The 25,233-nt window shown below is 49.9% G+C and overlaps 1 long non-coding RNA gene across 1 annotated transcript; it reads right to left on the bottom strand.

Moving 5' to 3' along the window:
- Window positions 1-2,246: 2,246 nt before the first annotated feature.
- LOC127060192 (uncharacterized) lies at window positions 2,247-14,876 on the bottom strand. Its single transcript, XR_007778911.1, has 3 exons — window positions 14,605-14,876; window positions 3,484-4,122; window positions 2,247-3,376 (listed from the first exon to the last, which is right to left on the bottom strand). It is a non-coding gene; the product is annotated as an uncharacterized LOC127060192 (long non-coding RNA).
- Between the last annotated feature and the right edge of the window lie 10,357 nt (window positions 14,877-25,233).

Below are 25,233 nucleotides of genomic sequence, written 5' to 3'. Positions count from 1 at the left end.
AGGAGGACCACAGGCACACAGAGGATCTGGATGTCTGTCTTGCATCAAGCCCACAGAAGAAGCACCCAGAACAATTCCAGGGAACATAAAATGCAAACAACCAATACTGAAAATAGTAACAATGGTCAGGAAGAAGAAGAATAAGAACAGCAACAACAACAACTTAAACAGAAGCAGCCCCTCACTTCCCACTTTTTCACTCTTTCTCCAACCCCATTGTTGCTCCCCTCTTCCTGACCTAAGGAGGTTTGCAGGGTAGGAGGTGATTACAGCCACATCCTTGCCCCTGCAGGATCAAGCCAAGTTCATCCTCGCCACAGTACTTTATGACTGCAGCACTCTGAAGTGGATAGACTATGGGAATAAAGATTTACAAATGTTTTCACTGAGAAAGTGATCCACATAAAAATACATCACACTATTGATAGTTCTCCTACAGGAAAAAGCAAGGCTGCTATTGAAAAATGTAAGTAATATGATTTCTAACACCCAGGCAATGTAAGCAGAAATTGAAATTTTGCATAAATGTATATAAAATTTGTATTCATTGATGTGATTGATATTAAACAATAGCAATGCATTTGACAGAGAGATGTCATGATAAAAGACCACGGATATGACAGCTCACAGCAGAATTTTATGTTGCAGTTCAATTTTAAACCCCCATCTGTCTCTGCAGATATGACTTCCACGCTGCCTTGTGGTCTCTGAAGACTGGCCAAGAGCATCCTTACCACAGGATCAGTTTTCTCAGCTCTGGCATGGAGCAGAGGCACAGGAAACATGAGCCTGTCCATGTCCATAAAACACATAATAGGGTATGTGACATGAGGCTGCAGGATCTGAGCTTCCTTGCTGCTTGTGCCACTCCACACAGCTCTTCAGCCTGTGCTTAACCCCAGAGAAGTGCTCAGGTCTCATTGACACAAAACAGCAGGGTTGACAGGAGCTCTGGAAATGGAATGTACCTTGGGATGCTTGTGGAAGGGTTGATGCGGCTGTTCGTGATTGTTGCTGCTCCTCTGGTTTTTGCACAACAGCAGTGAAAGCTGATTTTTTTTTTTTCCTAATTTAATTTTCATCCCACAATTCATCACTCAGGGTCAGCTTCCATAAATGTAGTTGTCTGTCCCCACACAGGCAGCAGGTTGGTGCTGGAGATATTAGTTCTGCAGCTGAGTTTGCCCATAGGCTGTGAAATTGCAGTCAAATAAATGGTCGTGGGATCCAAGTGACAAAAAGCAAAGTCTTTGGGAGTAACACCAGCTCCACTGGCAGGGATGAGTGCAGATCCTGTTACAGAGGAGCCAAGGAGACAAGTCTGCTGGAGTGGACTTGGACTCTGAGAACCCTGTGAGTCCCTTCCAGCTCAGGTGATTCTTTGGTGAAGGATCTCAAGGTGAAGCCATAGGAGGAGCAGCTGAGGAGTGCTTGGATTGTCCAGCTGGAGAACAGGGGATCAAGCTCAGACCTCACAGGCACCTGCAGCTCCTCCCGTGGGCAGCTCTGAGCTCTGCTCTGGGGCAGGAACAGCACCCAGGGCACAGCTGGAGCTGGGCCAGGGCAGCTCAGGCTGAGATCAGGGGAAGGTTTTTCCCCCAGAGGGTGCTGGCACTGCCCAGGCTCCCTAGGGAATGGGCACAGCCCCGAGGCTGCCAGAGCTCCAGGGGCCTTTGGCCAGCACTGCCAGGGATGCCCAGGGTGGGGTTGGTGGGAGTCTGGGCAGGGCCATGGGTGGGCTGGATAATCCTGTGGGTCCCTCCAGCTCAGGATATTCTGTGATTCTGAGATTCCATTACTCTGCTAAAACTCCTCCCTCAACCACACAAAGCTGAGCAGGGGATGCTCTGGGGTGGCTGTTCCAGCCTCTTCAACTCTGCAACCTGATTTGTTCCACCTTGTCCCTCGATACCTTCTGCCACTCGCCCTGTCGGGCCCCATTCAGCAACTTCCCATGTTAATGCATCCCTGCAATAAGGCAGGAACTGTCAGTGAAGAGAGCACACTGCTTTTCCTTTTCAGGTAGCTGATTATATGGGTGGGGCCTCCTCAGCATGTCACCCACACTGCTCACTCACTCACTCACTCACTCACTCACTCACTCACTCACTCACTCACTCACTCACTCACTCACTCACTCACTCATTGCCCCTCACATTTTCTCTCTTCCTTTCCTCTGCAGAGGGATGGAGCTGAAAATTGGAGGCACAAAAGGCAAAGATCACAGTTTGAGACAAGAACAATTTACTGGAAACAGCAATGAGATAAGAAAAAAAACAGTAACAGCAACAATATTTTTTTTAAAAAGTGTACAAAAGAGAGAGTGATTCATGCACCAAAATGCTTACCACAGGCTCTGAGACAATGAACAAGGGCCAAAGGCCTCCCCCCTCCCACGTTTTTTGAGTGGAAGCCATTTCCTTCTTCTCAGGAGCCCAAGAGAATCCTTTGCTCCATCCTGGCAATGACCCAAGGTGGTATTGAACAACAGGAGTGTCCTGGCTGAAACCAGGACAGTTTTCAATAAATTTCAGCCCTACTCCAGCTAGAGAGAGGGAGATGGGCAAAAAGCAGAGGTCACTACTGAACAACTCCTGCAGGGTTATTTACAGGGTCATGTCTGTTCTTCCATGGTGAGTGTTGGTCTGACAGGTCAGCAGGAGCTCTGCTCCACAGAAAAGCACTGAGGGGATGGAGGAACCACATTCTCTGAGCTCCCAAAGGTTCCAGTGAACTTGTCCCCTCTCCCTGTCTGGAAGCTGGTTGAAACCAGTTAATTTCAGTCCATCTCCATCACTGACAAGCAAGCAAAGAGAACAGTTCCCCCATTAGCATTCTGCCAGATGCCTTCAGGACAGTTTAATTTACATCTGTATAATTTTTATGATTTAGAAGATTCACAGGGAACTGCCTAAGATTCAGATGTGTCTGGAATGGGAGCTCCACACCCTGGTTTATTTGAAGATCTCTTTGTCAAATCATAAAGTACTTTGGGTTGGAAGGGACCCTTAAAGGCCACTTGGACCACACCCCTTGCAATGAGCAAGGATATCTTCAGCTAGACCAGGTTACAGAGCCCATCTGACCTGGTCTTGGAGATTTCCAGGGAAGCTTTTGAAAGCTACAAGCATAGAAAGTAACAGTCTCAGGGGAAAAATTAGGCATGGCCAACTCACGCAGCACAGTCTTCTCAGAAGGTTTACAGGCCCTCCTGCCTTCTGGCCCAGGTGTTGCTGGCTGGACAGTTTAAACATGATTTTATGAGCAATTTGCAGCCTGTGGACTGCTGCAGACTGTTCTCAATGCTTGCTGAATGCTGACATGGGGAGGACATGTCCAGCCACACATTTCTTCTCCTCTCACATACCAACTTGACCTAAGGAGGAAGTGTAGAATATTATAGGTGTCATGGAATCACAGAATGGTTCGGGTTGGAAGGGACCTTCCAGCTCCCTGCCCTTGAAGTAACCAGCCCCATCTCACCTGGCCTTGGACACTTTCAGGATGGGGCTGCCACGTCTTCTCCTGGCAACCCTTGCCAGGGCTCAACCACTCTTCTAGTGAAGAATTTCCTCGTAATACTAATAGTAAATCTCTCCTCTGTCAGTGTGAAGCCATTCCCCCTTGTACCATATGTATGTAGATATGGAGAAATATATATGTAGAAACTGTAGAATATTGTACAACAAATAGAAATGTATGAAGTTTATGGGACTTCAGGGTTTTCTTCTCAAGCATTCTTTAATCTCATGGCCCTATGAATTGTAGCAGTTCCAGCCTGGAGTGTCCTGCATTATTTGTAGGTCAGAGTGGAATCCTTAAAGTAGTTGTGCCTCACCATCTCACCATACCAGAGCTGTGGCTGTCTCTCAGCACCCAGAGGTAAAGGAGAAAATCCTTATCCCAGCCTGGTCAGGCAAGCCTGCAAGAGAAGGGCGCATGTGCCATCTCCTGCCATGGGAAGCACCACAACCTAAACCTAAACAACACAGGAGATGAGCCAGAACGGACTGGATCCAGAATGTGGAGGCTTCCCCAGCAGTCTGGAATGTGCCAGCACGATTTCAGTGATCTTCTTCACCCACCACAGCAAGGATCAGCATCTGCTCCCTCCTGTGGCTCCTATTGGAAAAAACAGGTTTAAAAAAGCAATATTTTAGGGACTTTTTCACAGGTTTCCATGTGCAGGTACAGCTTACCCAGGGGTACCAGGGCAGATCTATGCCCTTTGTACAGGCAGTTCCCTGGGAGCAGAGGCAGGAGTGTGGATGCATATGGCCTTCTCCATGATGTGTCCCACAGCTGGGCTGCTCCCTCCTCCTGCTCTTCCCTGCCCTGCACAAAGCCAGTGTGCTCCTGCTCTGGAGGAAGTAAAACAAAGGAGAGAATGGAGCTCTTCATTCATCTGTGATGGCTGCAAGGGGAACAATACCCTTGGCTCAAACTTAGAAAGTTCTTAATGCCAAAAGGAGCTGAGCTCTTGGCACGGCAGAGGCTTTGGAGCCAGCTCTAGCCGGAGAAAGGGAGTCAGAATAATGCCTGGAATGAGGGGAGGAGGGGGCACCTGGTAGGGTGGGGCTGAAGAATGGCCATCTGCTCCTCCCTGGCCTGCAGGGACTGAGTGATCGATGATGGCACTTGGGTCTTTCCTCTGCAGCCACTTGCTGCTGGTTCCAGCCTGGCTGAAAAGAGCTCCCCTCCCCAGCCCAGCAGATATATCTGCTCAGAGAAATGACTCACCAGGGCCTGCTAAAGAAAATACATTTTCTACTCTAGCCCAGAGAGCCTGCAAGGAGCCTGTCTTTGGCAGACGAGCTCAGGGAAGAGTTAAAGCACAGCATCGAGCTTTCAGCAGAGACAAAAAGTTGTTCTCCTGCCTTTCTTTTCATTTTTTCCCCTCACTTTAAAAAAAATGCCTCATTTTCACTTCAGTGAAGCTGGAGAGGCAGGAAATAATACAAAGGCTCTTTACAAAGCCTGGCTTCTTTCTTCTGTGGCATCTGTGCTGAAGTGTCTGTGATGGTAACAGCCTCTGCTTTCTCTTCACAGGACTCAGTTTCATCAAATATTCCCTCTCTTGAGGCTGTGCGATGGTGGGATTCCCTCTCCCAGCTCCATTGCTTTTCCAGTCACACTCTGAGTTGCTTACAGAGCTCAGACAGAGAAAAAGGAAAACCTATTTTGTTTGCTGCTTCCAGTGAAAAGAAGTGGCTGTGGCCCCCCTTAGCCTCCCCAGCCCCAAAGAAGCTCCCCCATGGACCAGCCAGACACAGGGGGCTTGGTAACAGCACTGTCACCCCCCAATACACTTGTCAAATCACCATTTTCCAGGCATATTTTAATCCCCTTTGAATTGCTCTAATCTAAATAATTAATCAGTGCTGAGTCCTTCTCTCTTCGCTTGACAGGAGTGGTGGGAGCTGGTTGTGCTCCCTGTGCAGCACCTGTCCCCGCCAGCCCTGACACGGGCACAGCATCGCTGCCGCAGCCCCTGTCCCCGGCGTTCCCTCTGTCTCCTTGGGGTCCCCTTTCCAATTCACAGGGAGCCCTGACAAGGGGGACAGAAGATGATGCATCTGACTCCATTGATATCAGAAGGCTAATTAATTACTTTATTATACTATATTATTCTAAATTAGGTTACATTATATTACATTACATCTAAATTTAATCTGCCAAGCACTCAACTCTGCACACAACTGCAACCCCAACTGTTCTGACTCTCGTGACTGTCAGCCAACAGTCGTCCCCGTCCCCCCCCCCCCCCCCACACACACACTCTCACCTGGCCCTGACAGGCCAAGGAAACAAAACACCATCCCTGTGGGTAAACAATCTCCATATTGCATTCTACTTTGGCACAAACACAGGCACAGCAAATGATAAGAATTGTTTTTCCTTTCTCTGAGGTTCAGAGAATGTGAAACCCAGAAATACTGTTGGGAAGAATTGTGCCTTGGTTTTCTCTGTGAAGAGAAATGTGACGACAGACCCACAGGCCCAGCTGGTCCCAGGACCCCACAGATCACTGTGCCTCATTTTGTGGGTTCATGCCAGGGAGCATGGGCTGGCAGAGGTGAGGGCTCCCCACCTTTCCCCACCATCCCCTGGATCCCCCACTCCACAGCTACTCAGCAGCTCTGCTCCAGTGCAGCCACTTCTGCTTGTATGGCAGGTGACAGTCGGCTCAGAGAGGAGCCATCCCACTGTCCCTCCGCCTCTGCAGGCAGCCATGGGCCCTGAGGGCATTGCAATTCCTTGGCACAGCTCGTGCCCTATCTAGTGCCACCCATCCCGCAAGGAGAGCCTGAGGACAACCCTGGGCCATTCTGCTCCTGTCCTGCAGCCCCTTCCCCAGAAGCTCATCCCCCTGGTCAGTGTGCCTTGGGCACCTCTGGCAGGGCCCAGACAAGAGCCTGGGGATGAGAGGGGACAGTGTCTGTCCCAAGGTGACTGTGTCTCTAACAGAGGGGATGCAGCACAAGGGTGGCCAGGTGTCACACTCCGGGCACAGGGAGGTGCCAGGGGACATGGGAACATCCCAGCATCCTTGTTCAGAATGGGGAAGCGGCCCCAGGGTGCCCCCAGGTCCTGCAGGCAGCAGAGGCCACAGCAGCAAGGGCATAAGGTGACCTCCAGAGCATCTGCTGGACCTGCAGCAGCACAGGCAGTGCTGCAACATCCTCCAGCTGCCTGGGACATGGATGCACACACAGGTACACCCTGTGAGCCCCTGGCTCTGCTCAGAAGTGCAGGAGCTCCCTGACCACCAATCTGGGAGCTGCTGAGTCCCAGCATGGGCTCTGGGTGCCCCTGAGCAGCTCCTGCCCCGGGGAGATGCTCTCCCCAGGCTGCCAGAGCAGGCACCAGGCTGGCTCAGCCCTGGAGGCTGGGCAGGGCTCCCAGCAGGGTGCTGCTGCTGATGGGCAGGCTGATGCTGCTGGGGGTCTCTTAATCCCTCCTCTCCCCCTCTGGCCCATCACTACTCTGGGAAGTCTCCTCTCAGCACTCTCACGCTGATCCCAGACACACCAGGAGATTGCACTCCTGCTGGTTTTCTTCCAGAAATACCATTTTCATAATGAAAGTGCTACTGTTTTCACCTCTCCCTGGTGCACACACACTTTGTTCTCTCATGTTTTAATTCTCAAGTTCCTCTCCAGTATTTCCACTGTAAAAATTGACTCAGAACAGCACATTTCACCTCCTCCCACAGGTCCACACAAGGGCAGTTTCCCTCTCCAGGTGGTGGAGAAGGACATCCCAGGAACCACTGGCCAGGCTTCCCATTCTCCAGCAGACCTGGGGCATTGCTCCTGTTCCCAGGCAAGGAGAAGACTGGAGCTTCCTGTCCCAGGGCTCCCTGCATGTGTGTCCAGAGACAAACTTCTCCAAGCTGGGAGAGCCAGGGGCAGGCCACAGAAGTGATGGATGGCTCAGAAGCCGTGTGAAGGAGTGAAGAGTCCTCCCTCGGGGGATGGCAGAAGGGACCCACTAGGGGTCAGTATGTCCAGCCCTGTGTCTGTAGCTCCTCCTTGCACCTCAGCAGCTGCAGGTGATGCATTATCCCCATGGAAGTACCAGCTGGAGCCATAGAAAACATGGATGATGTCCAGGCTCACTAGCCCAGCGTTTGTATTCCTGCCTGAGACCCCTTGGGCATTGAGGGCCAAAGTGGCTCTGGCACAGCATGGGCAGGGAGGCTTTCAGGATCAAACCCAGACAGGAAAAAATGGTGGAAATAGGAGCTTTTGAATCTAAACACCTGCTTCCTCATTTACCCATTCCATCTGATTTTGAACTGGATAAAGATTAGAAAGGAAATTAGGAAAACAAATAAGCAAAAAGCTAAACTGAATTAATATTTTTTTTCCAAGGGAAAATATCTTGATGTTTAGCTGATGTGAAACAATTTTTGGATTTGTGCTCACAGCTTTCCTTTGGGCTCAGTGGGTCTCCTCTGGGTGAGGGAAATTAGCCCCAAGGCCAGGCTGTCTAGGGAAGGAGCAAGAAGAGTTTCTTCAGAAGATTTAATCTCACAAAAACAGCAGGGATGACCCCCAGTCTGTGATGAATCCCCAGGAAGATTCCCATAACAGGCAGCACAGCTCTGCCGTCCAGGTGGCACAGAGAGATCCCCAGCTGGGTGGAAAAGTGCCTGCAAAGGCTGCAGCACCTGAGCAGGGGTTTCAGGTGCCCTCCAAGGGTGGGATCCCATACCCTGGGGATCAAATTCAAGAATCAGGCAGCCCCAGCCATGTGCCCAAAAGAAACAGAATCTCAGAGTGCTCCAGTCTTGGTTCATCTGTACCACAAGCTGTGTCCTCCTGCAATTACCTAACACAGAACATCACAAGTTATTTACATATTTATGGAGTATTTACCCCAAACCTCAAAATACAAAAAACTTGATCATACAACTGGTAATTTAAATGAAAAATTGTTATTCATACATTTTCATTGTAATGTCACATGTCACAAAATATTATGGGTTCATGAGGCAGCCAGGGCTCTGCTAATAATTAGAATACATTACCACTTTGATGAGGCATTTACACAAAACTGCAGAACCATCTTAGAGCTGCTGAGATATCCCTAGCACCCCCATTTAAAAAATGTCTGAGGCTTTTATCTACTCTACTGATTGTGCAGCATAAATCCCACCTTTTGCCTAATTTCAGACACTTGGCACACATCAGGACATGGGTGTTGTCACCTCCTGGTCCCCCTCAAGAGCCTTGGGGTTCGGGAGCTTTGGGCTCAGCCTCTGTGGCACCAGGTACGAACAAGTCTCAGTGCTTGGAGGGGCTGTGGGGACAAGAGTCATGGCAGAACCTGTGAGGGACCTTTCTTTGGGAGGTGCAGAGGGTCTGGGTGTGCCTGCAGACCCAGGGTGGGAGCTCTGCAGGGTAGAGATGGCCCAAGGGATGGATAGGCAGAGGGCACAGGGTCTGTGCAGAGCAGTACCCTCAGGGTCAGTCAGGGCCACGCCTGCCCTCTCACCTCAGGTCCCTCCTGCACAGCCTTACTGCCCCCTCCATCCCATTTCCCAGCCCCCAGCCTCTGCTCCAAGTACTCAACTCCCTCCTGCTTCGCCTTCTGCAGTCCAGCACATCCTGCTGGTCTCTTCACAGAAACCTTTAACCAGCCATTCCTTCTGATCCCAGTCAGTCCCCTCCGCCTCATGCCAGGTCTATGTCCCCCAGCCCTTGGTCACTCTGGCTCCCCACGCTGCCACAGCAGGAGCCATGGTTGCTCTGCTCTGCTGCCCAGGTGCCCCTCACCTCAGACACCAGCAAGGGCACCAGGGACAGCCCTGACACTGTTCCCAGCTGCTGCAGAGCCCTCTGCCTCCTCTGAGTGCCTGTGTGGCAAGTGGAGATCCAGGAAGGAGGATCCCATCCTGTCTGAGTGCTGGCAGGGCATGCAGTGGGGCTTTCCCTAGGGAGCTGGGGGGTGCTCTGCTGACCAAGCACAGCTACACCACCACAGCAAAGGTGTACTGTTGCCCTGATTTTTTAAGATTTTCTAAGCCTTCTGATGTTTACATTCTTGTAATGAATTTTCTCACATACTTTATGTAAATAACTTATTGTTTTGCATTCTTTTATGGAAGAGGAGAAATTTGATGGACTGTTGGTTTGTCCAGTGTCATTGGAGAGGTGGCACTGTCACCCTCCAATCCACTGTCACTTTTGAAAATTTATAAATATTAGAATCAAAAATTCAAAGTTCTGTTTTTACCATCAGAAAGCTGCACGTCTGCATTGTTTTGTGCCGTATCCCATAGCGACAGTGTACGGCCCTCACTGCCAGGCCAACGGGCCAGGCACATGTGTTACTTTTGGGGCTTTTGATGGAAAACACACCTTCCATTCACCTTCTCACTTGTCCCAAGGCCTGAGGGGAGCTCTGTCTCTGCACAGGCTGCTCACTTTGGGTCAGCAGCTTTTGGGTCAGCCCAGTCACCCACCTTCTGCAGCCCAGTCCCCAAGCAGCCAGCCCAGATGTCCCCAGACAGGCAGGTGGCACCAGCAGTGGCACCAGGCAGGGAACTAAGACCTGCTGGGAGAAATAGATAGAAATGTTGTCACACCTCGGAGGAGCAATTACCTTGGCAGGCACGGCAGCAATGAGCTGTGAAGTTATGAGAAATGCCCCACAGCACCCTCTTGAAGTTGAGAGCACAGCAGGGAAGTCCCAGAGGAACAGGGAAAATCTGCCCTTGTCTCTGGAATCTTTCATGCCACTGGCTTCATCAGGGTGTTTGCTTTTCCTGATCCCATGGGAAGCCAAGGCAAGGCCCTCAGGAGCAGCACATCTCTGCTGGCAGCACACACATCGTGCCAGGTTCTCACTCACAAACCTGGAGACCTGGGCAGAGCCTAGGTACACAGAGAAAGGGATGAACTGCCATGTAGCAGGCCCAGGCCTGGCTAAAGCTCCATAGAGGGCTGAGGTCTAGAGAGAGGAAATGCCAAGTCATGGTGAAAAGGCCAGAAGCCCCTCTCTTCTGCAATTCAGACCCCAGCTTATCTCTCTGTGACCCCATAGGTCACTTCTCCTTAACCCCTGCTACAGGACAATTTCTGATCCTTTCTAACCCTATATAAGGGGCTGCTTTAGCTCATTCTGGGCAGAAGAGCTGTTGCTGGAACCCTTCATAAACCCCCCAATAAACCATCGCTGTGGAACTCCAGGGCTGCCTTCTCCTCTCTTGCGTCTGCTTCCCAGCTAGCCTGCAATGGGCCTTAGCAAGCAAAGAGCTGAAACCATAAGAGAGCTGATAAACCACTCAAGAGCTGATATCCTTTGGGCTTGATAAGGTTGCCTGCAGCTAAGAGCAGCTTGGGTATTTGGACAGTTGGTCTCCAAAAGACTGAGCTATCCATGCAGTGACTGCCTGCTTGGGGGCAAACGAGCCCAGCAGAAGCTGCTACCGGCATACTGCAAGTAATTAGGGCAGGGAGGAAATAACCAACCAGGGCAGCACAGAGTTCAGGGACCCCAGAATTGTGGAATTCCAGAATGGTTGGGTTGGAAGGGACATCACAGCTCATCCAGCGCCACTCCCTGCCATGGCAGGGACCTCCCACTGTCCCAGGCTGCTCCAAGCCCTGTCCAGCCTGGCCTTGGCACTGCCAGGGACCCAGAGGCAGCCACAGCTGCTCTGGGCACCCTGTGCCAGGGCCTGCCCACCCTCCAAGGGAACAATTCTTTCCCAACATCCCATCCACCCCTGCCCTCTGGCAGTGGGAAGCCGTTCCCTGTGTGCTGTCAAGGATGACAAGGCTGCAGAGCCAAGAGGTCCCACCACTGGTCTCAACTCAGCTGGTGGCTTCATGTTGCTGCAAGTGACATCTGCAGGTGTGTTATTGCCTGCTGGCAGCAGGAACAGCCTGCCAGGAGTGGTGGGAAGGAGAAAGGGCTTTCTCAGGCTGTGCAGAAATGAGCTGAGAGCCTAAAACCCCCCTGTGGCTGCTGGGATGGTCAGTGGTGAGCAGCATACCCTGTGCAGCTGCACTCGCAGGGAAGGGGTGGTGCTAGAGGGGACTGAGGTGACGCATGAGGAGATAGGAAAGCACAGTTTTGGGGGGCCCTGGCAGCAGGAGTGGGGTCCTCCCCATCCACCAGTGCCAGTATTGGAATGGTCTTTGTGCCCCTGGCCATGCACAGCCATCCTTGGCCCAGACCTCAAGCTGGCAGGATTTGGGGACAGTGCCAAAGGTGCAGCACCCCCTTGTTCCTCCCATGTCAGGAGGGGGTGATGCAGCAGCTCCTGGAGGGCTCAATAACCCTTCAGCCCAGGAGGGCACTGGGAGCCAGAGCCACAGTCAGAGGAAGTGACAGCAACTGGCTGTGACCCCATGGGGCATCAGTGACTGTGGGCAGGACAGGGTGTCAAGGGCTCAGACAGGCCTGGGTGGTGGCAGGGCTGGAATAAAAATAAACCTTACAGGAAACCTCTGGAGGGAAATGTGGGCTCAGCACTGTCACGCAGTGAGACTCTGCTGCAGCTAGGGCAGGGACAAGGCTCTTCAAGGGGGGAAGCTGCAGATCTGCCCCAGAACACCTGGCTCACCTTTGGGCTCCACAGCTCTCTGTGCTCCCCTTGTACCCAGCCAGGGCTCAGCTCTGCTCCTCTCCCTCCTCATCCCACTGCCTTTGTGCCATAGTGTGAAAGCAGACCATGGAGCACTGTCATTCAGAGTTGTGCCTTCTTCAGAATTTGTTATCTGGTTCTGTAATTGCACATTGTGAAAGTACACACAGGACTAATCATATCACAAGGAATTTTGGGTCAATAGAAACAATTACATGATTGGCCTCTTAAAAGCAAGATGCTTCTCAAACACCTGAGTAGCACTGTACTGGCAAGAGAAAAAACTTTCCCAGTCATTCAGGTGTAGAAGAGCCCATCTTTAAGAAGAGAGAAGCACTTTATTTCGGATCAAAAAGGATGACCCCAGGAATCCTTACCAGAAGCTGTAAACTACATCATAAGAGTGAAATAACTTTTACCCAGGCTCACAAAAATAAAGAAAAAGCCTTCCTTTCAAGAATATTCTGTGCAGCTTAAAAATTATTCTTATTAAAATGAATAAATTTCATAAGCATGCTAATATCTGTATTCCTCAAATGTTAAGCAGAACATTTAGAACTGGAGAATGTATCTCTGAATACCTTCCTTACATCTAAATGCATGTTTCTGCATAAAGGTCAAAGCTTTTCTGGGTATTTTTCCTTGATAAGCTCCTTCAGAGGTGTTTATTTACAAATGATCTGCTTCTACATGTAAGCCTCATATAAAAACTCCTGTTGCTTTTGTTCTGAGTGTGGGAAATGGAGGTGTAAAAGTGTAGCAAGGCCATTTGATGTCATAATTGGATCTCAAAGCAGGCACTGTCAGAGCACAGAATGGAGCAGAAGTGGGCCCAGCCCTGATCTAAGCAGAGCTGTGGATGCCTCACCTGGCACACAGACTTGTGGTACCTGGGCTGCCTCCTTTGGGTGGCAAAAGCCTCTCAGCCACTTGTGACCTTCCCCTGCTGCTCACAGGTTCTCTTAAAGGGGACAGTGATGCTGCCCAGTACAAACACAGCAGGACAGGACTCACTCCCAAGGAGTTAAGATAATAATAGAATAAATTGGAATGGAAAAGACCTTTGAGACTGAGTCCAACCTGTGACCAACACCACCATGGCAACCAGACCATGGCACTGAGTGCCACATCTAGTCCTTCCTCAAACACCTCCAGGGATAGTGACTCCACCACTTCCCTGAGGAGCCCCTTGCAATGCCTGCTCAGCCTTTCTGTGAAGAACTTCTTCCCAATGTCCAAATGATGATCGTTCTGTTTCAAAATTCTCTCTAAAATTTTCATTTCTCAAAAGCAGTAGCCATGCTGAAGAGTCATAGAACAGAGACTTGTCCATGGGCAAAGCAAAGTGTCAACTGCTTTGAGTTCCTGATGATCTCAAGGGGCTTTTGAGAGAGTGGGCCAAAGCAGGGAGGTGATGCAGATGCTCTGAGATTCTCCCAGCACAGCAGCAGAAGCCATCAGGGTGCTGTTCCACACACACAAAGGTGCTCTGTAGCCATGAGCAGGTCAAAGCATCCAGCCAGGGAAAGGATAGCCGAAATCACGGGTTCCTTTGAGCTCACACAGTTAAATTTTTTCGGGTAAGCAGTGGCTAGACAGCTCAGGCAGGGAACATGGAAAGGAGTCATGACACCCCCAGGTTTTAATGCCACACAGCACATTATTTCCTCAGCACTGAGAGCAATAGGAGGCTGTCAGCATTCTGGCAAGGAATCAGAGTTAATGTATTCTCATAATGAATTTAATGGGATAATGAAATGCTGTTGTAATTGAAGGTATTAACATCTTCTCCTGTTAAATACCAACTTGCTTAGACCATGTGTTCCTTGAGAAAAGACATGTGCTAAACTTGGTAAACACAGAGAAATAGTGGGATTTAATTTGGGTTTAGGACTCTCTGTATCCAGACATTTGGTGGGTTTCAATACTACTCCTTTGAATGACTTCTTTTAAATAACTTATTTAAATGCTTTCTTTGGTTGCATTGGATTTAACTGAGATTGATTAGCTTTACATATGCAGATACTATTTAGATTATGTGAGATATGTAAAGAGGATTCTCCAGCCTTTGAATTTGGCTATCGTGCCTATCTCTAAGCTCCTTTAGCTGTCTAAAGTGAGTGAGGGGGAGCTCACCAGCAACTCAGGAAAGGATGTGCTTTGTCCCTGGCTGGCAGAGGACAAAGATCCTCCAGGCACACATGCTCTTGTCCCACACATCTCAATTATCAGCTCCCAGTTTACCATTCCTGTTCTGTCTCCTTTCCTCAGTAATTAAAAAGTCATGTTCACTAACTATGATCATGGTACCTGCCTCAGCTGTGATGGATAACAGACCAACTCAGTGCCTTGGGATCAGCAGACACTGAGGAACACTTGGCCTCTGGGCATTCAGGTGCCCGCTTGGCTAAATTTTGTTTTTTAAAAATAGAATTATTGCCAGTCTGTCAGGAGATCCTCACAAGAGCTGGGCTAAGGGCAGTGGCCCTAAGAGCACCTACCTGTGGGATGGAGGGGAAGCCTTCAGGGTCTGACTTCACCCATCTCATCTGCAGCCACCCAAGCTCTGGAGTGTGTCAGTGATGCTGAGTGAGGGTTTCTGGGTGGTGCCTTCCTGTGTGTTTCACTGCATCCCCTGAGGGTGATCCTGAGGAGGTCCATGACCTGCAGGAACAGCCCAACCTCATCAGCAGCATGAGGAAAGCAGGAGATACAGGAGTGCCTCCAGCAGCAAAATTCAGTTTGAATATTCCCTTTGGGACAGTTATTGATATGCCTGGAAAAAGACAATAAAAATGCAATTTTGTTATAAAAGAATATAAAAATCCAGACCTGTATTTCTCCAGGTCTCACAGGGACATGCTGGTTCCTCATGGGGAGTTTCCAGCAGAGAGATCACACTGGAACCCCAGGTCAGCATCTCCTCCATCCCCCAGCTGGAGCCCAAGAGGAGAGAGGAGGGTGCCAGCATGGATTTTGTTCCTTTGGTCTCCCTTGGCCCCTTCTTGCTCAACCACTCCCCTAGCAGCCAGGAGCTGCTGAAGGAGCCCAGGGATAAAAGAGCTGCCTGCACCTCATTTACAGTTCTGTAATCACTTGTTTGGGTGGCAGGAACGTGGGCCATTCCCTAGAGCCTGGGATTGGTCTGATCCCCACTCTTCAGTGCAACAGCACCTTCTGCCAAATTGCAGTATTTCTGTAGGTCTCTGCTTAAATAAATCCCAAAAAATAGTTGAAAGAATAGAGAGGTGCAGAAAAAAGGCTACAAAGTTGATTTAAAGGCCAGGAAGAACACCTTCCATGCAGAGATTTAAGGCTTCAAACTGGTTAGCTTTTAAAGAAGAAGACTGAGCTGTGACTTCATCATCACATCTAAACTCCTTCAGGGGGAGAAAATATCTTGCAATAAAGATTCTGTGACTGCAATGCAAAAGGCAAAATAAGAACTGGGAGCTGAAGCCAGAAATATTTAAATTATAAATTAGATACCTTTTTGGAAGGAAAACATTTATCCACCACTGAAAGTAGCCTGAAGAGATCTTCCTGAAAGATGTGTTTCAGTCAAACCCAAGTCACTGGATGCACTGCATGATGAACACAGTGCAATGTAATGGGCTGTGATTTACAGGAAATCAAGTGGGATGATCTAATGCATCTCTCTGGCTTTAGTCTCTGTGAGTCTATTCAATAAAACCATCACACAAGCTGCAAGCCAGCAACAAATTCCTTCTCTTGCCAAACACCTGAAGATGATGAGACGGCTGGAGCTCTCCCGGAGGCACATCCCATTCTGGAGACAACAGAAAGATCCCTGCAATGTCCAGAGGGGAGGCTGGGAGTAAAACTTCTTGTCTACTTTGTGTCAGCTTAGTGCAGTTTGAGATGGATGAATCAAAGGCCCAGAGCAGCTGTGGCTGCCCCTGGATCCCTGGCAGTGCCCAAGGCCAGGCTGGACACTGGGGCTGGGAGCAGCCTGGGACAGTGGGAGGTGTCCCTGCCATGGCAGGGGTGGCACTGGGTGAGTTGAAAGATTCCTTCCAGCCCCCACCAGTGTGGGATTCTGTGATCTTCAGGCTCTGGTTTCATACCCCTGGTGCAGAAGATGGCACCGCTGAGCTGGAGGTGGGCAGCAGCTCAGAAGTGCCACAGCCCCACTTGGGAGCTGTCCTGTAGGCACAGAGAGTGCAGGGGCTCTGATCAGGCACTCAGTAATGCTCTCAGCTCAGGGCTGACCCCTTTCAGGGCTGGAGACTCTGGGTGCAGCTAAGAACAAATAGGGGTGCCCAGCCCCAGCTACCAGGTGGAGCCAACACCAGGATCACTGCATTTTCACAAACACAACCCACAGCAGTGGCAGAGAGCCTCCTGCTAATTCCAGGGCAGGTCCAGAGCCTGGCAAAGACTGAACCCCAACTCCCCTCTCCTCTCTGAACTAGGAGCACTGAAGAAGACAAGCTAAGCTGGCCAGCCCTTCCCTGGGTGGGTGGCAGTGGACGTCCCTGTTATCCCATCCTCTGGAAGCCACGGGTGTGCTTAGTATTCACAGCACAGCCTAATTATTTATAACAGTTATTTTTCATTTTGAGTTTCAAGGTATAATAAGGTGGTTATAAAACTGATTTAAGGATAGAAAAGTTTGATTATAAAGGGAAATTGTTCGAAGGTTTCAATGGAAGGAATAAGTTGCATGAAATAATGGTGCTGTTGGAGGGAAGAGATGCACAGAATCAAAATCCTTTTTAACTGTTCCCTTGCCCCAGGCATGGCCATCATACCAGACCTCATGTTCCAAGAGGAGGGCTTGGGTTTCCCAGGGAAGAGACTCACATTCCCACTGTCTCTGAGCCTATCACAGAGCAGGGAAGGCAGGAGGAAATATTCCCAGCAAAGGGAAACCTCCACGGTGGGATCTGGAGTGCAGGTTAGCAGGGGGGAAGCACAACTGTAGGAACTTTATGATACAGCACTTCACCTCAGGAATTTATATAAAAGTGATGGAGTGGAAGCAGGCAGAGGAGCAGAGAGAGGGCTCAGCCTCCTACCCACAGAAAGGGACTGGGTTGAAAGACAGAAAACCCCTGATGTTTCGCTGTGGTGGGACCTGGTTTTTCCACACGTTGGTGACGAAACATCCTGTAGAGTAGAGGAGGCTGAAAAGCCACTCCCACCCCTCCTCACACGGAGGGCCCTCTGCTCACACAAAGCTCAGAGCAACCGGATGGGTGGTATGGGCTGACCTAGTCCACAAGGAGATCCCTGCTCTTCCCTGCCCACCTCCAGTCTGCAGACCCCAGACTTCCTTCCAGCTGCTCCAGTGCTCCTGCAAGGTACTTGGAATGGGACAGACCAGGTTTGGTTTACTCTGTAAATCAAACTTTAAATACTTGTCATTAAATAAACTTCCATTTCAACAAAAAAAAAAATGTTGTTTGCTGGCACTGTGGGAGGAATTAACATGTTGTTTTGCAGTGGTTTCATCCTTCTTGACAAAGTCCTGCAGAGAGGACACCTCTGCCCTGCTGCTGGGAGAAGCTCTGCAGTACCCAAAGCCTTCATCCGTAGCACATTCACAAAATCATGGAATCATGGAATGGTTTGGGTTGGAAGGCACATTAAAGCTCATCTCATTGCACCCAGGCACAGGCAGGGACACGCTCTAGCCGAGCAGGCTGTCCATGTCCATCAGACATTCATCCTGCAAGGCTACAGTGGAATGTACAGCTGTAGCCCTGACTTGCCAGCCTGGGGAGGGGAAGAGGCTGTGTGAGTGCACCCAGCAATGCCAGGGTTGGGTTGGGCACAGACCTGGGGCTGGGGACAAGCATGGGCATGCACCACTGCTCAGGATCCCCAGAACTGAGCAACCTCTCCTTAGCCAGGGCATTTGCCAGGGACAAAAGCAGCTTGGTTCAGCTGTGCTCCTGAGAAGTCTGGATCATCCTGCTCCTCTACAGCACTGCAGGAGGAGATGGGGAGGATGAAGCTGTGCCAGAGCAGCTCAGGCTGAGATCAGGGGAAGGTTTTTCCCCCAGAGGGTGCTGGCACTGCCCAGGCTCCCCAGGGAATGGGCACAGCCCTGAGGCTGCCAGAGCTCCAGGAGCCTTTGGCCAGCGCTGCCAGGGATGCCCAGGGTGGGATTGTTGGGGGTCTGGGCAGGGCCAGGGGTGGCACTGCATGATCCCTGGGGGCCTCTTCCTACTCAGGATATTCCATAATTCCATGAGGAAAACAGTGAGCAGGACTGAGAGGTTCTAGCCCATCTAGAGCCACCCGGTCCACCAAAACAGTCTGGGAGCAAGCTCCAGAAAGTGGAGCAGGAGCAGGCACAGAGCTTGAATACAGAAACAGGGAAATTCCACTGCCAGCAGTGCTCCAGCTCTTTGGGATGCAGATAATCACAGCCAGCAACTTCCCACTGGGAAAGGAGACAGAGGATTCATCAAAGAATACAAGTCAGCAGGACTGTTATTAGACAGAGATGATAAAATTCCTAATAATGAGACAGGGAAGACAGGAGCAGAAATATTTATGTGCTGTGTGGAGGGGAGCCTGAGAATGTGCTGGGAAATGGGGAGAGTTTCCCTCACTGCTGTGGAGGGTTAAACACAGCCTCTCAGTGGGAAGCACTTCCAAACTAATCACAGCAGACAAGATGCCCAGCACTCTGTGAGCTAACAAGGGGTCTTAGGTCAGAAATGGGGCTGTGTGTTCTACCCCCATCTGTCAGACCTGGGCAGTTCTCTGCTGTCCATGGGGCAGTTTTTTCTTTATCTCTCCCACAGCCAACCCTCCCTCCAGGAGATCTCTGCTGTCCATGGCCACTGAGTGTCCCTGCAGGGCTGATCCAATTCCACCATCCCATGGGGAGATGCTCCACCCAGGGCAGGAGCCAAGCATTCCTCCCTGGATCCAATCTGCCCTGGGAACAGCCCAGCAGCCTTTGCCCACTGCATTCCCAGAGGAGCAGCTTTCTGCTGCCCTGCATTCCCAGAGGGAGAGCAGGCCCATCTCCAGCAGCCCTGGAGCTGCAGAGGAAAACTCCCCCCTTGTGCAGGATCCCTGCTCCAGCAGAGCCACAGCTGGCACTGCAGGAGGGCTGAGCCCCCCTGGGATGGGACTGTGCCACCACCCTGAGCCCCCCTGGGATGGGACTGTGCCACCACCCTGAGCCCCCCTGGGATGGGACTGTGCCACCACCCTGACACACAGGGGGTCAGGGCCTGTTCTCACTCTGGCAGTGGTGTTTTGTATTACTGCATTTGTATTTTTAATTTTCCTAGTAAAGAACTGTTATTCCTATTCCCATGTCTTTGCTTGAGAGCCCCTTATTTCAAAATTATAATAATTTAGAGGAAAAGGATTTACATTTTCCATTTCAAGAGAGGCTCCTGCCCTCCTTAGCAGACGCCTGTCTTTCCAAACCGAGACACAAGGAGATATCTGGCCTTTATTAATTTTGACTCCCTCAGAGACAATAGGGAGCTGAAGGAGATGGGGAGAACACTAATGTTTTACTTTGCTGTGCCCCATGAATAAAGTAGGTCTCTCACCTGAAATCAGTCCCAGAAAATAACAGAAAAACAATACAAGTTTTGGCTGACAAAGGATTAAATTATAGAATTAAATTATAGAATTAACACCAACCAGGGTAACTGCAGGCAGGCAACTCATTCCTGGTGGGCTGCATGGGAAAGGACCAGAGCTGTGCCATTGCTTTGAGATAAAATTGAGGAACAGCACCAGGAACCAGTGCGAGGACTCTTTGCTTTAGGAAAACAGTGGGGTGAGCCTTGGCTCAGTGAGCTCTGGCATGCCCTGCACTGGCAGCTGTGCGGGCGCTTCACACATACCCTGGAGCAGCTCCTCACCCTTCCCATGACAGGTTCATCCAAGGGAGAGCACTGGCTAGGAGGGACAAACAAACACTAAAGATGGCTCTTCATAGTAGAGGGAAATAAGGGTTTGAGAAATTCACTTTTTAAAACAATCAGATCTCCAATTTCCACTTTTAGACTGGATGGGGGAAACAAGGACACGGGATAATGTGACAGATTAGCCATTTTGGGGAAATGAACACATTTATTTCAACTGTGCTGACAGGCTAAATTCACTTTAAATTACAAAACACGGCAATATGTCTTCATCATCCATTACCTGGAAGTGTGTAAACGAAAAACTGTAACTAGAGAGGCAGCCTGCACTTGTCTAAAGGCTCAGGGAACCTGTCTGGTTGGTGCTGCAGACAGGAATGTGCTTGGTGAGGCTGTCCAGTGTCACAGAACAGTGCTGCTCCAGGCAAAGCCCCACAGAAGGTGGGCAGTCCCCTGCTCTCCTCCTGCCCTACCATCTCTGCTGGGCCATCTCCCACACCTACTGGATCCAGGACATCCTTATCTGAGCATCAATTTTGCAGGAGCTACAGCTGTGAGGGAGCCAGCCAGCTGCTATCCCTGTGGTGACAAGCTCAGGTGAGCTATGTCTTGATTTGGAAAGCCAGGTGTCTGCTAAGGAAGGTAGGAGCCTCCCTTGAAATGGAAAATGTAAACCCCCTCTTTCCAAATGATTATGATTTTGAAATTAAGGGTCTCTCAGGCAAAGATATGGGAGCAGGAAAAACAGTTATTTACTAGAAAAATTAAAAATACAGCTGCAATAGTACAAACCAAAAAAACCCTCAAAAAACTAAAAACCACTGCCAGAGTGAGAACAGGAGCTGACCCCCTGTGTGTGGTGGCACAGTCCCATCCCAAGGTGGCTCAGGGTGGTGGCACAGTCCCATCCCAGGGGGGCTCAGGGTGGTGGCACAGTCCCATCCCAGGGGGGCTCAGGGTGGTGGCACAGTCCCATCCCAGGGGGGCTCAGGGTGGTGGCACAGTCCCATCCCAGGGGGGCTCAGCCCTCCTGCAGTGCCAGCTGTGGTTCTGCTGGAGCAGGGATCCTGCACAAGGGGGGAGTTTTCCTCTGCAGCTCCAGGGCTGCTGGAGATGGGCCTGCTCTCCCTCTGGGAATGCAGGGCAGCAGAAAGCTGCTCCTCTGGGAATGCAGTGGGCAAAGGCTGCTGGGCTGTTCCCAGGTCAGATTGGATCCAGGTAGGAATGCTTGGCTCCAGCCCTGGGTGGAGCATCTCCCCATGGGATGGTGGAATTTGATCAGCCCTGCAGGGACACTCAGTGGCCATGGACAGCAGAGATCTCCTGGAGGGAGGGTTGGCTGTGGGAGAGATAAAGAAAAAACTGCCCCATGGACAGCAGAGAACTGCCCAGCTCTGACAGACAGAAAATAGAACACACAGCCCCATTTCTGACCTAAGGCCATCATGTGACCAAGAGCTGGTGACATCAGGCACTTCTCCAAATAGTCACTGTATTCAGAAATTTGGGAAGGATTTCTTCCACGGTGTAAGTCCCATCTAACAGTACCTGGGCTTTTCCTTTTTCCCTCCAGTAAGCAAAGTCTCCTATTATAAAGATCTTTGTACTTGGAAATTGTGACTGTTTTGAGGAGAGTTACAGCTGGTCTTCCCCCACATCATTTCTCACTCCGTCTCCCTGTGTTTCCTCCTTCTCAGATCTCAGTCACAGCCCTGCCTTTTATCAGAGACTCAGCAAGCCCCCAAAATTGCAAGATTGACTCTTCTCTCTAGATCAGTCACCAGTAATCCTATGAATTTGTCTTCTTTGTGTGCCCTCCGCTCAAAAGCCTCTTGCTCGTGGGGTTTATTTTCTACATGGGCCGTGCACCCCCCAGTTTTCTGTGCCACAGCTGGGTGCACTTAGCCTCTTCTGCTTGACTTGTCTGAAAAATGTGAAACTCTTCAGGAGCTTCAGAGCAAGCAATTGTCAAGAAAAACTTCCTTCAAACTTTCCTTTTTTTTCCTGGTAGCTGTTTCTTGAGGCAAAATGAGCAGGGGAAAATGTGTAAGCATACTCTGGTTTGAATTTGTTCACAGGTTCAGAATTTGGGATGCTCTTAATTGTACAAAATTTCTGCATTTGCTCCTGGAACAACAGGAGATGAAAGATGATGAGTGCAAAAATAAAAATGAAAGCTCAGAAAATGTTTGAACCTGAAGTCCAGCTAAGGTTAAAAGCTACTTGGTGCTGGTGAAACTTCCTTATAATCTGCAGAGCAGAGCCCTGGAACAAGTGGTGAGAGAAATCCTCCTAACCAGAGGTTTGTTAATGGTCTGTTAGGTGAGCCCCATCGATATGATGCACTTTGGAGGGGAGATGGACAGACTCATTCAATCTTCATCCTGGTTTCCTATATTCCATTTCATCTGGCAACAGAAATTTATAGGATCCCTGTCAGATATATGTACTCAAAAGAGGGGGGAGACAGGGAGGTTCTTCAGCTTTACATTGATTTTTACTGAACAAGTGGAAGAACCAAGAGCACTGAAGCAAGTCCAAGATCCATGTTCCATGTCATGTCTTGTGGCTCTTTCATTTGGGGGATGGAGGGTGGTGACATCATTCTCTGTGTGCCAAAGCTGGCCCTGGGGGGCTGAGTTCATTGTAGGGAACAAGAAGGATATTCACAGATTCATGGAATGGTTTGGGTTGGCAGGGACATCACAGCTCATCCACTCCATCTCCCCGCCACGGCAGGGACACCTCCCACTGTCCCAGGCTGCTCCCAGCCCCAATGTCCAGCCTGGCCTTGGGCACTGCCAGGGATCCAGGGGCAGCCACAGCTGCTCTGGGCACCTGTGCCAGGGCCTGCCCACCCTCCCAGGGAACAATTCCTAATTCCCAATCTCCCATCCAGCCCTGCCCTCTGGCAGTGGAAGCCATTCCCTGTGTCCTGTCCCTCCATCCCTTGTCCCCAGTCCCTCTCCAACTCTCCTGGAGCCCCTTTAGGCTCTGGAAGGGGCTCTGAGCTCTCCCTGGAGCCTTCTCCTCTCCAGGTGAGCACCCCCAGCTCTCCCAGCCTGGCTCCAGAGCAGAGGGGCTCCAGCCTTGGAGAAGCTCCAGGGCTCCTCTGGGCTCTCCAGCAGTGAATGAACACAGTGGCCCTCCCTGCTGTGGGAGCTGCCTGAGCAGAACTCACAGGTCATATCCAGGTCCCAAACTGAATCTCCCCCTGTACCTGAAATTTGCAGACTTCATTTTGTCTATACTTTATTTCAAATGTGAACTAATTAGTGAATTCATTCTCCAAATGTTCCATGATCCAAACTTTCATTGCAAATAAAAATTTATAGCATTGACGTTTGCTGGAGAAACCTGCAGATGTGAATCAGAGGCAGCAATCTCTTCCCCACACCTGAAGGCAGCCTGAAATAACAGCTTCAAAAAAGCTCTTAACTACCTATTAAAGGGACAAGGCAATAATTTTGAAATCAAATAACAATAATAATTTCCCAGCTGATTTATCAATCACAAATATTCAAATTGTGCTATCTCAGAACACACAGGGACAAACAGATCACAAAAACCTCAAGGGCTTCCTTGTTGCCTTTGTGCTTCCAAAATAGAATTCTGTGATGCTTCTGGCAAAGTACCAAAACACCCTTTCCACTAAGTTGCCTTCCTGCTTCTTTTAATATATTGCAGCAAATATTTCCCAAGTCTGTGCCTTTAACAGCCCTCATTCACAGAGTCTAGAAATGATATTATCTTTGCCCTTTTGGAGAGTTTAGAGAATTTTCCTTCTTGCATAACTTTTAATTGCAACAGCTTCATTTGTACACATAAAACTGATGTTTCCACCATTTTGAGATTATTCTAATTGGACAAGCAGACATTTTGCCTTAACTTTTAAAATTCAACTTCACCACAACCCCACTAGGGAACTAATAAAAAATTATTCCAAAGTTCACAACACCCAACTTCCCATGGCCGGGAAATTAGAGACATCCTGATGTGTTTGAAATTAAATGCAGACACGTATTGGAGCATAATGCTTTAAGGTGCCAGCAATAAATACTCTTTCATCATGCTGGTTGTGAAGCCATACCTGCTAGAAAAGCAAAATCAAAGGATAAATAGAAAGAAAGTGGTTCATTGCCTGCATCAGATTAACTGGTGACCTACTTGAGGACAGCCTGGCCAAATGGTATGTACTGATTTGCTAAAATGCATTCACAGAACTTTTACAAATCACTCTGGTCCCCCCTGGACCACAATTCAATGTCTGATCTTGCTCCTTCCTTCTCCAGGCTGGATTTGTTTACTGAGCTCTAGCGGGGTACCAGCTCTAAAGAGAAAGGCTGGGTCTCTGATTACCAGCACCTCAGGCTCTGCACCGCATGCCTGTGTCCCTGTCCATGTCACAAACCCCAGCGTCCTGGGGGGGCCTTTTGATACCACTCCTCTGAAGTCCAAATGCTGCATTACCTTGACACTCTGCCTCTTCCAGATCCCACCAGCTGGGACTGAGCCAAACAGCATTCATTATTTGGGCTACCAGGGATGCTCAGTCTTTACTAAATTCCTTCTAAAAGGGATGCTCAGTCTTTACTAAATTCCTGCTAAATTCCAAGTAACAAGGTCATAGAATCATAAAATGTGTTTTAAAGGTTTGAAAGGGACCTTAAAGATCATCTAGTGCCACCCCTGCCATGGGCAGGGACCTCCCACTGTCCCAGGCTGCTCCAAGCCCTGCCCAACCTGGCCTTGGGCACTGCCAGGGATCCAGAGGCAGCCACAGCTGCTCTGGGCACCCTGTGCCAGGGCCTGCCTCACAGGGAAGAATTTATTCCAAATTTCTAACCTCTAATCTCTAATCTACATCTTTTTCAGTTTGAAGTCACTGACCCTTGCTCTATCACTGCATAACCCAGCACTGCCAGGGCCATGCCACTGTGTGGCTTTGCCTGGAACCACAGCCCTTGTACTGGTCGATACTGGTTGTGCCCTCACCAGCCTTGGCCAGGCAGCTCCCCTACCACTGGCTACTGCCTGTGATGGCTCTTTTCCACCTCCTCTCATGGCAGCCCCACCAGCTCTGTACTCCCAGAGATATATTTCAGTCCCTCCTCTGAGTTCCTTTGGAGTGCTGTGTTTTTCATGCACTCTTTCTTCCCTGTTCAGTGTTTTGGGACTTCCAGGTGTTTGTCCTGTGCATATGAAGGGACAGAGACGGAGGATGTTTGGAAATATCCAGGTCTAATCTCCCTGGTTGCT

This window comes from Serinus canaria, chromosome 15 (genome assembly GCF_022539315.1).
Source record: "Serinus canaria isolate serCan28SL12 chromosome 15, serCan2020, whole genome shotgun sequence".
Lineage (NCBI taxonomy): Eukaryota > Metazoa > Chordata > Aves > Passeriformes > Fringillidae > Serinus > Serinus canaria.
Note: the sequence above shows the minus strand (reverse complement) of the source record. Positions and strands in the feature narration are given on the sequence as shown.